Source organism: Solanum pennellii, chromosome 3 (assembly GCF_001406875.1).
Source record: "Solanum pennellii chromosome 3, SPENNV200".
NCBI classification, from domain to species: Eukaryota; Viridiplantae; Streptophyta; class Magnoliopsida; order Solanales; family Solanaceae; genus Solanum; species Solanum pennellii.
In genome coordinates this window covers 64,865,822-64,877,952 of record NC_028639.1, presented here as the reverse complement: position 1 = coordinate 64,877,952, position 12,131 = coordinate 64,865,822, and the positions used below count along the sequence as shown (strand labels likewise).

Sequence of the window (12,131 nt, the reverse complement as noted above, 5' to 3'; positions counted from 1 at the left end):
ATATCAATTAGTTCTTCAGAAATAATTATATAATTATACATATTGATTTTTATAATTTCATCTTTTATATAAATATTTAATAAATAGCTAAAAAGAACTGTTTAGTATAAATACGTATTTATTTCCTTTAAATTAGTGAATTTTATAATTTTGTATTTTAATTAATGAACTTAGGTGTTGATAATTGTTTTGTATTGTTTGAATTAACAAGCTCAAACAATTAATCGATAAGTATTCATCTTATTTTTTAATTTTTTTTTTTGCCAAATTCGTTATTGGACTCAATTTGGCTATATCTAAGTTCAATTTGATTAGAATAATAATAAAAGTGGCCAAATTTCTAGCCTTCACGTGCGCTTCTTCTATCACTTTTCTTCCTCCAAAACCCAAAGTCAGCACAAAGAACCATAATTTCTTCATCCAACTATACTACCCACCACCATTGACAATCCCTCCCTCCAAAGTCAAAGATTACAAATCATTAGCCCAAATTGGACTTAAGGTTAGATAAATCTCATCATAATCTAATCCGATTCGGAAGATATTACATCGAATCCGAAATTTTAGGGTTATGTTTTCCTCTCACTCATTTTTCTCCTCCAGTATTTTTGAATCAATTTTTCATCTCCCGCTTAAATGATTTTTGAAATTCAAGCCTTTGTTTTTGCTATTAATATATGATATTAATGCAATATAGAAATATACTGGAAGAGGGACACGAGTAGATATTTCTACCATTAGATACAAAAAAAATAGAGATAGAGAAAAGAAAAAATAGGTATAAAAACATATAAAAAAACGACGGACAAGAAAGATAGGATTAAGATAAGTTTGGAGAATTCAAAAGGTCTTAAGGGTGAAAAATAAAAATAAAAATAGAAACAGAGTTTTTCGATTTGAATTCGAAGTTGTTTTATTTTTTTTCAGAGCTCATCGAAATCGGCTCATAGTGGTAGTTCTTCATGGTTAAGCTCGTTGTCCCAGTTCCTACCCTATAAAAGGTAATATTCATTTCTCTTTGCTAAGTTCTTCTTTATTTTTTATTTTTTTTGGAAATTATCAATTTTTGTGTTTATGTTGGTGTTGTTTATTTTCTGATTTTCTTAATGTTATGATTTTAAAAATTGAATGTTGACTTTATTTATTTTCTGATTAAAGTATTTGTTCCTTAATGAATAAAATTTATTCTTTGATCCTCATATTCAACATATTCATGACCCACTGTTATTATTATTATTATTATTATTATTATTATTATTATTATTATTGTTATTGTTATTATTATCATTTTTATTTTTGTATGCATTGACTACTACTATACATTTGTTTTCCAGCAACTATTTATTTTTAAATTAGTAAATGTTTGACTTTTTACTGGATGATATTTAACTTTATCTGTTAATTTATTTTGTTATGTCTTATTAATTGCTTCTTGTAATGTGTTAGCTGTGAATAATTCTAAGTTGTTTGAATTATCATTCTAATTTTTATTGTTTATTTTTCTTGTATGAATCTCTTGTTCCCAGTCCAATTTGGAGACTCTCTCCTTCACTCCTTGCATCTCGAGTTTGGTTGAAACCCAAAACTCTTCCTTCTTCGAGTCAAATTTGCTATTGTTTCCAAGTTTAGAAAGTTGCTACAAAATAAAAGGAAGCCAAGGCATGCTAAAATATAGCTTCTACATGTTTGGAAGACATAAATACGAGTCTCTATACATTCAATATACACTAGTATACATCAGATGTATACAAAAATGGGAATTGAGCAAAGAGGCCCAATTGCAGCAGTTCTTGGGGTTTAATTTGGGCTGAAACCCAAGTTATTTACAACAACTAGACTTGAGCCTAAGTCAATCACTTTCTTAGCTATTTAACTTATACTTATTACTTATTTGTGATTTGTTTGTTTTAACTCTAACCCTTTATTTGATTTGGTTTAATTAAATTAGATTTCCCAAAAGATGAGTCATATTCTTTATGTTATTTCATTTTAATACAATTTTTTTTTATTTCTTATACTTTATTTGATAATCTTTAGTCAAAATTTTTATTTATTCATCAATTAATTGAAAATAATTTATCATGATTTAATTAACCAAATTAATTTAAACTATCATCTGTAAAGTGATTCAAATAAATTCTTACATAATATATATATATATTTTTAAAAAGTTTTAATCTTTTATCTCGTCTTTAAATGTTAATCTTAAGGTCATTTTTTTAGTGCTAATCTTAACCCTTTTTTAGAAGTTTTGATCACTTTCAAATAATTAAATTACTTTCATTTTCCTAACCCCCCCCCCCCCAAAAAAAAAAGAAAAAAAAAGAAATCTTCTTTTGTATACTTAATTATTTTTCTCAAAGTTAGTCAAACATTTAGCCTAAGTCGTAGAATAACCGCGTGTTAACGGCTATTTTAAGTGTTAATACCTTCTTAAAGTAGTAATAAAACCTCTCACCCATTGTCTCTAATTTTTTAAAGACTTAATCTGTTAGAGTCTTTCTAAAATAAGTTTTCTTAATTTCTTTAAAAAATTAAGTGGCGACTCTTTTCTAAGTATTTTTCTTAAGTTGTTTTATACTTGGAGCATTCCAAAAAGTGATTTTTCTAACGATAGTAAAATTACGGCATAACAATCTACACTTAATTCAAATTATATTAACACCACTCTTTTTGTTTTTTACCTTTTTACCTTTTTACCTTCAAAAGTGTTTTTTTTTTAAATTTTTTTAAAAAATAAATGTTTTCAATTATTACAAACAATTTTTGAAAAATAAATTATTAGAAGTTGAAATTTTTAATGTTATAACTTGAAAGTCTAAGTCTACTTCTCTAACTTAAAAATATTAATATAATATATGTCATATATTAAATTTTCACTTTGCAAAAACATCCTCTATTTATTTATGGAAAACTTTCACATATAGCCACTTAAAAATAATCAATTACTCTCCATAGCTATAGTTTGATAATTACAATTTGTAGCTACATGTTATATGGGAGAGAGAGGCGAGCGAGACTGGGAGAGAGAGGAGAGAGGCGAGAAAGAGGGGAAAAAAGTGGGAGAAAGGTAAATTGTATATGTATATTGGTTATATAATTGTATATTATATATATATATATATGTGTGTGTTTGTATATATGGAAAGTATTGGGAGAGGGAGGAGAGAGACGAGTGAGACAGGGAGAGGGAGGAGAGAGGATAGCGAGAGAGGGCAGAGAGTGAGAGATAGGTGAATTTTATATGTATATAATTGTATATTATACATATGCATTTGTATATATGATAAGCGAGATTGAGAGAGGGAGGAGAGAGGCGAGCGAGATTGAGAGAGGGTGGAGAGAGGTGAGCAAGAGAGGGCAGAGAGTGAGAGAGAGGTGAATTCTATATGTATAAAGGTTAAATAATTCTATGTTATACATATGTATTTGTATATCCTGACGAATTATACAAATACAAACGTCACTAATTATACAAACTCGAAGTCAGCCTACGAAATTAATGTACAATGTTAGTCAGAGTGATAACTATAGCAATCTATAGTTATAATGAATAATTAAATAATATAAATTTGCTTAACCGCGTAATTTTCTCTTTATTTAAACCAACTAATTTAATTAATCCTCTATATGCTCATTCACTCAATTAATACAATTTTCCATCTATAAAGAGCGTAGATGTACAAGAGCATCTATATGACAATTATCAGTGATTGCAATATTTCTACCTATAACCCAATTATATATTTTTTGTTTTCAAGTGTTCCGACTACTTCACAATGTATGGAATGATGTTTGTTATATTCATTTACAACTATCACATTGTTTTAGTGTTCTGGACTTGTTATATTACGATTCGAGCTAGCTTACACCTAGATGCGATCGGTACTCGAGAATCATTATTGGTCTCAAACGAATCCACATCTTGACTGATTACAAGCGAAAGACTAACTCAAGCATACAAAAACATTAAACTGAAAAAAACATTTAACAATAATTTACTGAATCTCAAAACTTTCTGCATATACTTAATATGAAACATAATTTCCAATAAGATATTTGAAACTGAAAGATTTTTCAAAATTGTTTGTCTATAAAGCATCTAATGTATAAAGATAGTGTCAGGACAAGACTCACTCATCTCGAAATGCTACTACTAAAAACTCGGAGTCTTCGAAAATAAGAAGGCCTCTCTCAAAAGCTGACAAGTGAATGAAGTGATCTCCTCTTGAGGATCTTAAGTGCCTGAATCTACATAATGAAAAGTTGCAGGTCGAATAACATCAGTGTATTGAACGTACGAGTATGTAATCTAGTTGAATAACAAATAACTGAGCGAAAATTCTGAGGGTAAATCAATTGAAATATACTATAAATCATGATGAAAAATCATTTAAGCTCTTGCAGCAAGGATGCAATAATGACAAACACTTAACTGAAATATACTTTACTTTATCGAGAAATTGCTTTAACCGACAACTATCACTATGAGCCTCGTGATGATATGGTTTGTCAAAATTATTTTATACTTTGTCCATAGTTGTCTTTCCCGCTCTTTTTAGTTATCGTGTAATTTTCACGCCTTTACATCATATATATTTTGAAATCCTCTGAATGAAAATTATTTTTTTATGGCTCCATATCCGATCCTCTACGCTAAAATAATTAATTCAGATCAGATTATCCTTTCTTATTTATCAATATCAAAAATATTCAACCGTATGAAACTGATTTTGATGGTTTTATAGCGATGGTGGGACATTTCTCCCTGTATGGAATATGTTGAGGTTTCAATATCATTGGTATGAAGCCAAAACATATGGAACATCTTCCTAGTAATTCTGCCTATTATAATTTGGACCATATAATATGATATGGTCTAATATATAAGGAATTTAGGTCAAATACTTTACAAAAGTTGCTTCAATTTATAGGTAAAAATGAGAAATCATAATAGTTGAGTTGGTTGATTATCTGACCTTTAATTTCGAATAATTTCTTTCCCATTTTCTTTACCCCAAATTTTTTCAAAAAATGAGATCAAGGATTAAAATGAGACATGCTCTTGCAAAAGAAAGATTGACGTATCTAAAACTTACTTAGGGTTCACTTCTCGTATAATTAAAATAGATATGTCCTTGTCTCAGAAAAATACATATCAAACAATTAATTAATATAGATCGACCCCTTTTTTTTCTTGTTTATTTTGTGGATCTCAAATTTAAATTATAATCTTTTGTACCTATGATTACTAATAATTTATTGGATAGAGAATAGCCACATGTGAAGAAACAGAAACGTGTGAACTTCAATAATGAAGAAGACATAACCCATGAGAAATAAATACCATTGCTGTTAATAAATATTCGATTCATAACAAATTTTTTAAAAATTAATTATTTAGTACTTTAACAAACGTTGATAGCATGTCATCGTTATTAATAAAATTGTATACATTCACGAGCATCTCGTGATGACTGAATCACACCTAAGTGCTTTTTTTTTTGGTTTATTTTATTAGATATAGAATAATGATTTTGGTACCTTATACAGAATATACGGGACTTGTATAGATAATTAAATAATGATTAAGAATAGTAAATGGTGGAGTACACTCTAAAAGTAATTTTAAAATTTAAATAATTAAATTAATTTGAAAAATAAAAATATTTTAAAAATTTTATTAATAGAAAATAGAAAACATATTAATAGCGAGCAAAAAATAGAAGTAAAAATAATGATGGACGCGGAGGGGGAGTATCAATTTAGGGTGACGTTCACACTTATTATTACTTTATTCTTTGACTTCATTAAAAAAGTAATGCTATTATTACTCACATGTATATTACTCCGGAGTACCAATCAAGACACCCACATGCATTTTCTTTCTTCATGTCTTATTAGGTTAATTAAGTAGTACAATTAAATGTAAAATAATGAATATATTTTTTTTATACTTATTAGTTTATCGCTTTTCATTTTGCATGATGTTTAAGAAATTATAAATAAAAAGATAATTTTACTAATTTACTTCTTAAAAAACTTCTTATATGAATTCTATAAATAAATGTGAATACTTTTAATAAGAATTAACTGTAAGGGTAATATAGAAAAATTTTAATTAATACTTTCTTAATTTAGTAAGGTGGTCAATAAATATAAAATAACTGTTTTTTTTTTGTATAATGATCAACTAGTATGAGACGGAAAGAATAGTTCAAAATATAAAATTGTTTAAAGTTCAACAAATACATTTTAAGTAACAGAGGTGGATACAAGACTTAAACTTAATGTTATTGATCTTTAAAGCTCTTTGAAATTGAACACATACTACTTTTGAGATTAGTAATATTTTTGAAAATTTAGTAATTTATCAAAAAATTATTATTTATAGGTTGCATCTCCATCTGTTAGGTATATGGTAGTGTTGGTTTTGAGTTGGTGTAGCATATGATGGTGCAACTGGCAAGGGGCTCTTCCTAAGCAATCGCACCTTAGTGGAATAATATTAGTATTTATTTTTTGTCATGTTAGGTGATCAGATACAAAATTTAAACTCGATTAAGCCTGACGTTCACACTCGTTAGGGTAAGTACAGTACAAATAAATGCAAAACAACGAGTCTATTTCTCATTTAATCTTCTTTCCTTTTTAATCTTTTTTTTAACGAAAAAGGGTCTAAAATATCCTCGAAGTATTATAAATGGTATAAAATTACCCTTCATCCACCTATTGGCTCCAAAATACCCTTCCCACTCACCTATTGGCTCCATAATACCCTTGTCATCCACCTTGGATTCAAAATTGACCACTTATTTAACGGTTTAAAATTGATACTATTTAAATATTTTTTGAAATATGTGGCACTCAACTATTTGTTATTTTTAAATCAATCCACTACCCACCCATTACTAGTTAAACCCCTTCAAATTAATAAACTGGTCACATTACTAATGCAACAACAGGAAAGCTACTGCCAATGAGTATACTTAAAAATTTGAAGCGAAAGTATCTATAGAAGTAAATTATCATACATTCAAGTGTCAAAATAAAAATTACCGATAAACTTAAAGCAAGACCTATTATCCTGCACTATTTAATTTTTTTTAAAAGATATATGGATATCATAAATATTGCATCATTATAAATACTCTACTCCGACCACGATTTCTCACGATGCTTTTTAATTTGTGTTATTTTAGTAATGTAACCAACTACTTCGTTTATCCCAATTTATATGAGTTAGTTTGACTGGATAGGAAATTTAAAAAGAAAATCTTCATTAGGATTAAATTAATAATTTAGGGGTATATTTGTAACATCTCGATCTTAGAAAGGGCTATTTTTAGAAAGAACTACATTGGAAAGGGACAAATCGAGAATTTTGCAAGTTAAAATTGTGAGTTTTACGTCAACTTCAAACGGCAATAACGAGTTTGTTAAATTTTGAGTCCGGATGAGGGAGATATGCTCGTTTTAAGTCAGTCTGTTTGATTAAGGAAATTTATCTGAATTAATGAGGGGTACTTTATTCTTTTCCTTACCCATCAACTTTAAACTAATTTAGTAATATTTTAGGGGTCTAAACTAATTTGGGTCAGTTTTTATAATTCTAAAATACGCTTAAGATTTATAGGAGTTCAAGAGGAGGAAACAAGGAGGAGTTCAACTGTTTGCTAAGATTTCTTGTGAATCGAGGATTTGTTTCGCCAAATCAAGGTATGTAAGTATTCATAATGTTGGGTTCGTTCACCCACACACCAATCATGAATCTTTTACGAATTTCATCCATAATATTGAGTATATTGAATTTCTTGATGAGTTCTTGAAAGTTTGTGTTGCATTTCTTGATATGAGGTTTCATTAAGCTCGTGAGATGAGGATCTTGTGTTTGAGTATCGTTCTTCGGTAATTTTGAGTGGATTTCGGTGTAATTATGTTGGGTCTAAGAATTTAAAAGAGTTTGAGGAAAATCGTTCGATTCTAGAGGAGTTAAACATGAATTTGAAGCTAGAATTAGTCGAATTGACTTTTAGAAAAACACAGCAGGACAATTAAAAGTAAACGAAAGGAGTAGATATTAATGCATTTTACGATGAGACCACATGAATTTATCCATAACAAAAATATTCCAATGAAGTACGAGAAAGCCAAAATAGGCGTTCTCATGCAAGCAAATCAATTGGCTAAATTTGAGGATTCCGAAATAACCCATTATAGAAATAATTATCATTTTATTTAAGCATTATCGACGATGTAAAATCAAAAAATAAAATAACAATATATACTCGTAAAATTAAAAAAATTTATATCAAAATAAAAAATATTTTTTGTTAAACTGAATTGTTACTTGTTTTTTACCCCTAAATAACCCTTAAAACGAATTAGAAAATACTAGGGTGAAAAGACAACTTTGCCCTTGCTGAAATCTGGATTGGACTTTCCTCAGTCCAACAACCTAACTTTGAAAGTCATATCTCCCTCATACGACCTCGAAGTTTCGCAAACTCGGCGTCGTTGGAAAGATCTTCCCAAGAGATTTCCATCCATATAGAGAACTCACCCTAAATCTTCTTGACCTTGAAGTTATCGCTATTTGAGAATGACCAAAACTCACTTTTAAAAGTTGAAAATTTTCCAAATTTCCCAATTTATTTCCAAAAATGATTATTCTTGGTCTGTTAGCTTATCCTTTAGTTATTTCAAGTTACGAGATGTTACAAAGGAGGCCTCTCTCAAAAGCTGACAAGCGAATGAAGTGCTCTCCTCTTGAGGATCTTAAGTGCATGAATCTACATAATAAAAAGTTGCAGGTTGAATAACATCTGTATATTGAATGTACGAGTATGTAATCTAGTTGAATAACAAATAACTGAGCTAAAATTCTGAGGGTAAATCAATTGAAGTATAGTATAAATCAAGATGAAAAATCATTTAAGCTCTTGCAGCAAGGATGCAATAATGACAAACACTTAACTGAAATATATTTTACTTTATCGAAGAATTTCTCTAACCAACAACCATCACTATGAGCCTCGTGATGATATGAAGCCAAAACATATGGAACATCTTACAAGTAATTCTGCCTCTTATAATTTGGACCATATAATATGATTTGGTCTAATATATAAGGAATTTAGGCCAACCACTTCACAAAAGTTGTTTTAATATATAGGTAAAAATGAGAAATCATACTAGTTGAGTTGGTTGATTACCTGACCTTTAATTTTGAATAATTTCTTTCCCCTTTTTCTCTACCCCAAATTTTTTCAAAAAATGAGATCAAGGATTAAAATGAGACATGCTCTTGCGAAAGAAAGATTGGCGTATTTAAAACTTACTTAGGGTTCACTTCTCGTATAATTAAAATAGATATGTCCTTGTCTCACAAAAATACATATCAAACAATTAATTAATGGAGATCGACCCTTTTTTTTTTCTTGTTTATTTTGTGGATCTCAAATTTAAAAAAATAATCTTTTGTACCTATGATCTACGTACTAATAATTTATTGGGTAGAGAATAGTCACATGTGGAGAAACGTGTGAACTTCAATATGAAGAAGATATAATCCATGAGAAATAAATATCATCGCTGTTAATAAATATTCAATTCACAACGAATTTTTTTAAAAATAATTATTTTAGTACTTTAACATAGAATGTCATCGTTATTACTAAAATTGCATACATTCACGTGCTAATAAATTTTTTGGTAGAAAATAGTCACATGTGAAGAAACGTGTGAACTTTAATAATGAAGAAGACATAACCCATGAGAAATAAAAACCATCCCTATTAATAAAAATTTGTTTCGCTAACGAGTATTTTAAAAAATAATTATTTGGTACTTTAACAAACGTTGATAGCATATCATCGTTGTTAATAAAATTGCATACATTCACGAGAATCTAGTGATGAGTGAATCACACCTAAGTGCTTTTTTTTCCGTTTATTTTATTAGATTTAAAATAATGATTTTGGTACCTTAGTATAAAATAAAATTAAGTTCTTTGTGTTTAAAACCCATGTGGCATATACTTTCGTTGATCAATAACAGTTGTTCATTAACTTGATACAACGATTAAGAATAGTAAGTAATTCTATTGAAGGGTAAAATTGGAACGACACTTTAAAAGTAACTTTGAAAATTGAATAATTAAATTAATTTGAAAAATAAAAATACTTTAAAAATTCAATTTTAGTATGAAATAAAGAGAATATTTCTTAAAAAGTATGTTATATTAATAGCGGACTAAAAATAAAAATAAATAAATAATGATGGACGAAGAGAGGGCATATCAATTTAGCATGACGTTCACACTCATTAGTTTATTCTTTGGTTTCATTAAACAAGTAATGCTATTACTCACATGTATATTACTCCGGAGTATCAATCTAAGACACCCACATGCATTTTCTTTATTCATGTTTTATTAGTTTAATTAAGTAGTACAATTAAATGCAAAATAATGAATATATTTTTTTATACTTATTAGTTTATCACTTTTCATTTTGCATGGTGCTTAAGAAATTATAAATAAGAAGATAATTTTACTAATTTACTTCTTAAAAATCTTTTATGAAATTTATAAATATATGTGAACAGTTTTAATAAGAATTAATTGTAAGAGCAATATAGAAAAATTTTAATTAATACTTTCTTGATTTAGTAAGGTGGTCAATTAAAACAGAACAACTATTTTTTTTTTTTTGTATAATGATCAACTAATATGAGATGGAAGGAGTAGTTCAAAATATAAAATTGTTTAAAGTTCAAGAAATACATTTTAAGTGAAAGAGGTGAATCCAAGACTTAAACTTAATGTTATCGATCTTTAAAGTTCTTTGTAATTGAACACATACTAATATTTTTGAAATTTTAGCAACTTATAAAAAAAGTGTTATTTATAGGTTGCATTTGCCTCTGTTAGGTACTGGCAGGGGCGGATTTTGGTGTACGAGTTGGGATGCCACGGCACCCAGTGTTTTCGTTAAAAACGATTCAATACACATGTATATATGTATAGTAATTAAATATACATTATTTTTGCCACATGTATTTAATTTTTTTTGCTTGCTCCTTTTTTTTCTTTTTCTTCTCTTTTTCTCCATTCATTCTTATTTATTTACTGTTCTTTATTAATTCAAATTGACCACTTTTCATAATTAATTTTTATTTTTTTTACTTTCTCTCGCACTAAGTATTAATCCATTGATTTAACTGTAACATGTTTATTTTGTTTTATCAATTAGTGAATACTGAATTATGAGCGTCAAATAAATGTTACTCAGAATATATCTAAATAATAGTTTTTAGAAAAAACATAAGTTTCTAAAATATTTTTTTTTAAAATTTAAAGGTTCTTTCGATCTTCACCGACGTTTTTGCTTAGTAAGATGAATAGGCTGAAACTACAATTATTATTATTTCCCAACTATATATCTCCAACAACACATAAAGTCAACGGAAGATGAATATATTATGTTAATATTATTAGATGGTTTATACAAGCTCAAATATTAACGTGACTTTTTCTTTCTCAAAGTTTCAGCGAATAAGACATTTAATTCCAAAAAGAAAATAAAATTGAATTGTTTAGTTATCTCTGATCACATAATATCTAAAAGAAAATATTACTATAGGCACATTTGATCGATTTGTAACCCAAAATTAAAGCAATCAGTCCTTTTATCTTACTTGAATGTTGTGGCACCCCCGACCTTCAAATCCTAAATCCGCCTCTGGGTACTGGAACTGGTAGTTTTGGTTTTTGAGTTGGAGTAGCATCTGATGGTACTGCAACTGGCAAGGGGCTCTTCATAAGCTATCTAAATATTCTTTCAATATATTAGTTTGAGATTGCTATCCAAGAACCGATAAACCTCAAATCCTAGCTCCAAATTGTCTCTGATTAGGATTCTATTTACTCAACTGTAGGTAGGTAAATGATATATATAGACTCTACCTTCTTGCGACCCCTATTATGAGATTACAGTGGATATATTAATAGTATTATAAACTTGAATAGATTGAAGCAATGTTAATTACTTAGGAAACCTAAAACAAAAGAGGAGATCAAGGAAAAGAAGGAGACAATGAGCATATATATATATATATATATATATATA

General features: G+C 28.2%; 1 long non-coding RNA gene across 1 annotated transcript in view; it reads left to right on the top strand.

Annotated features, from left to right (window-relative positions):
- The window catches only part of LOC114076328, an 11,914-nt gene extending 9,960 nt beyond the window's left edge, over positions 1-1,954 (top strand). The window contains exons 2-3 of the long non-coding RNA XR_003577139.1: positions 928-1,001; positions 1,527-1,954. This is a non-coding gene — a long non-coding RNA (uncharacterized LOC114076328). The remainder of the gene's footprint in view (positions 1-927; positions 1,002-1,526) is intronic.
- The last annotated feature ends 10,177 nt before the right edge of the window (positions 1,955-12,131 follow it).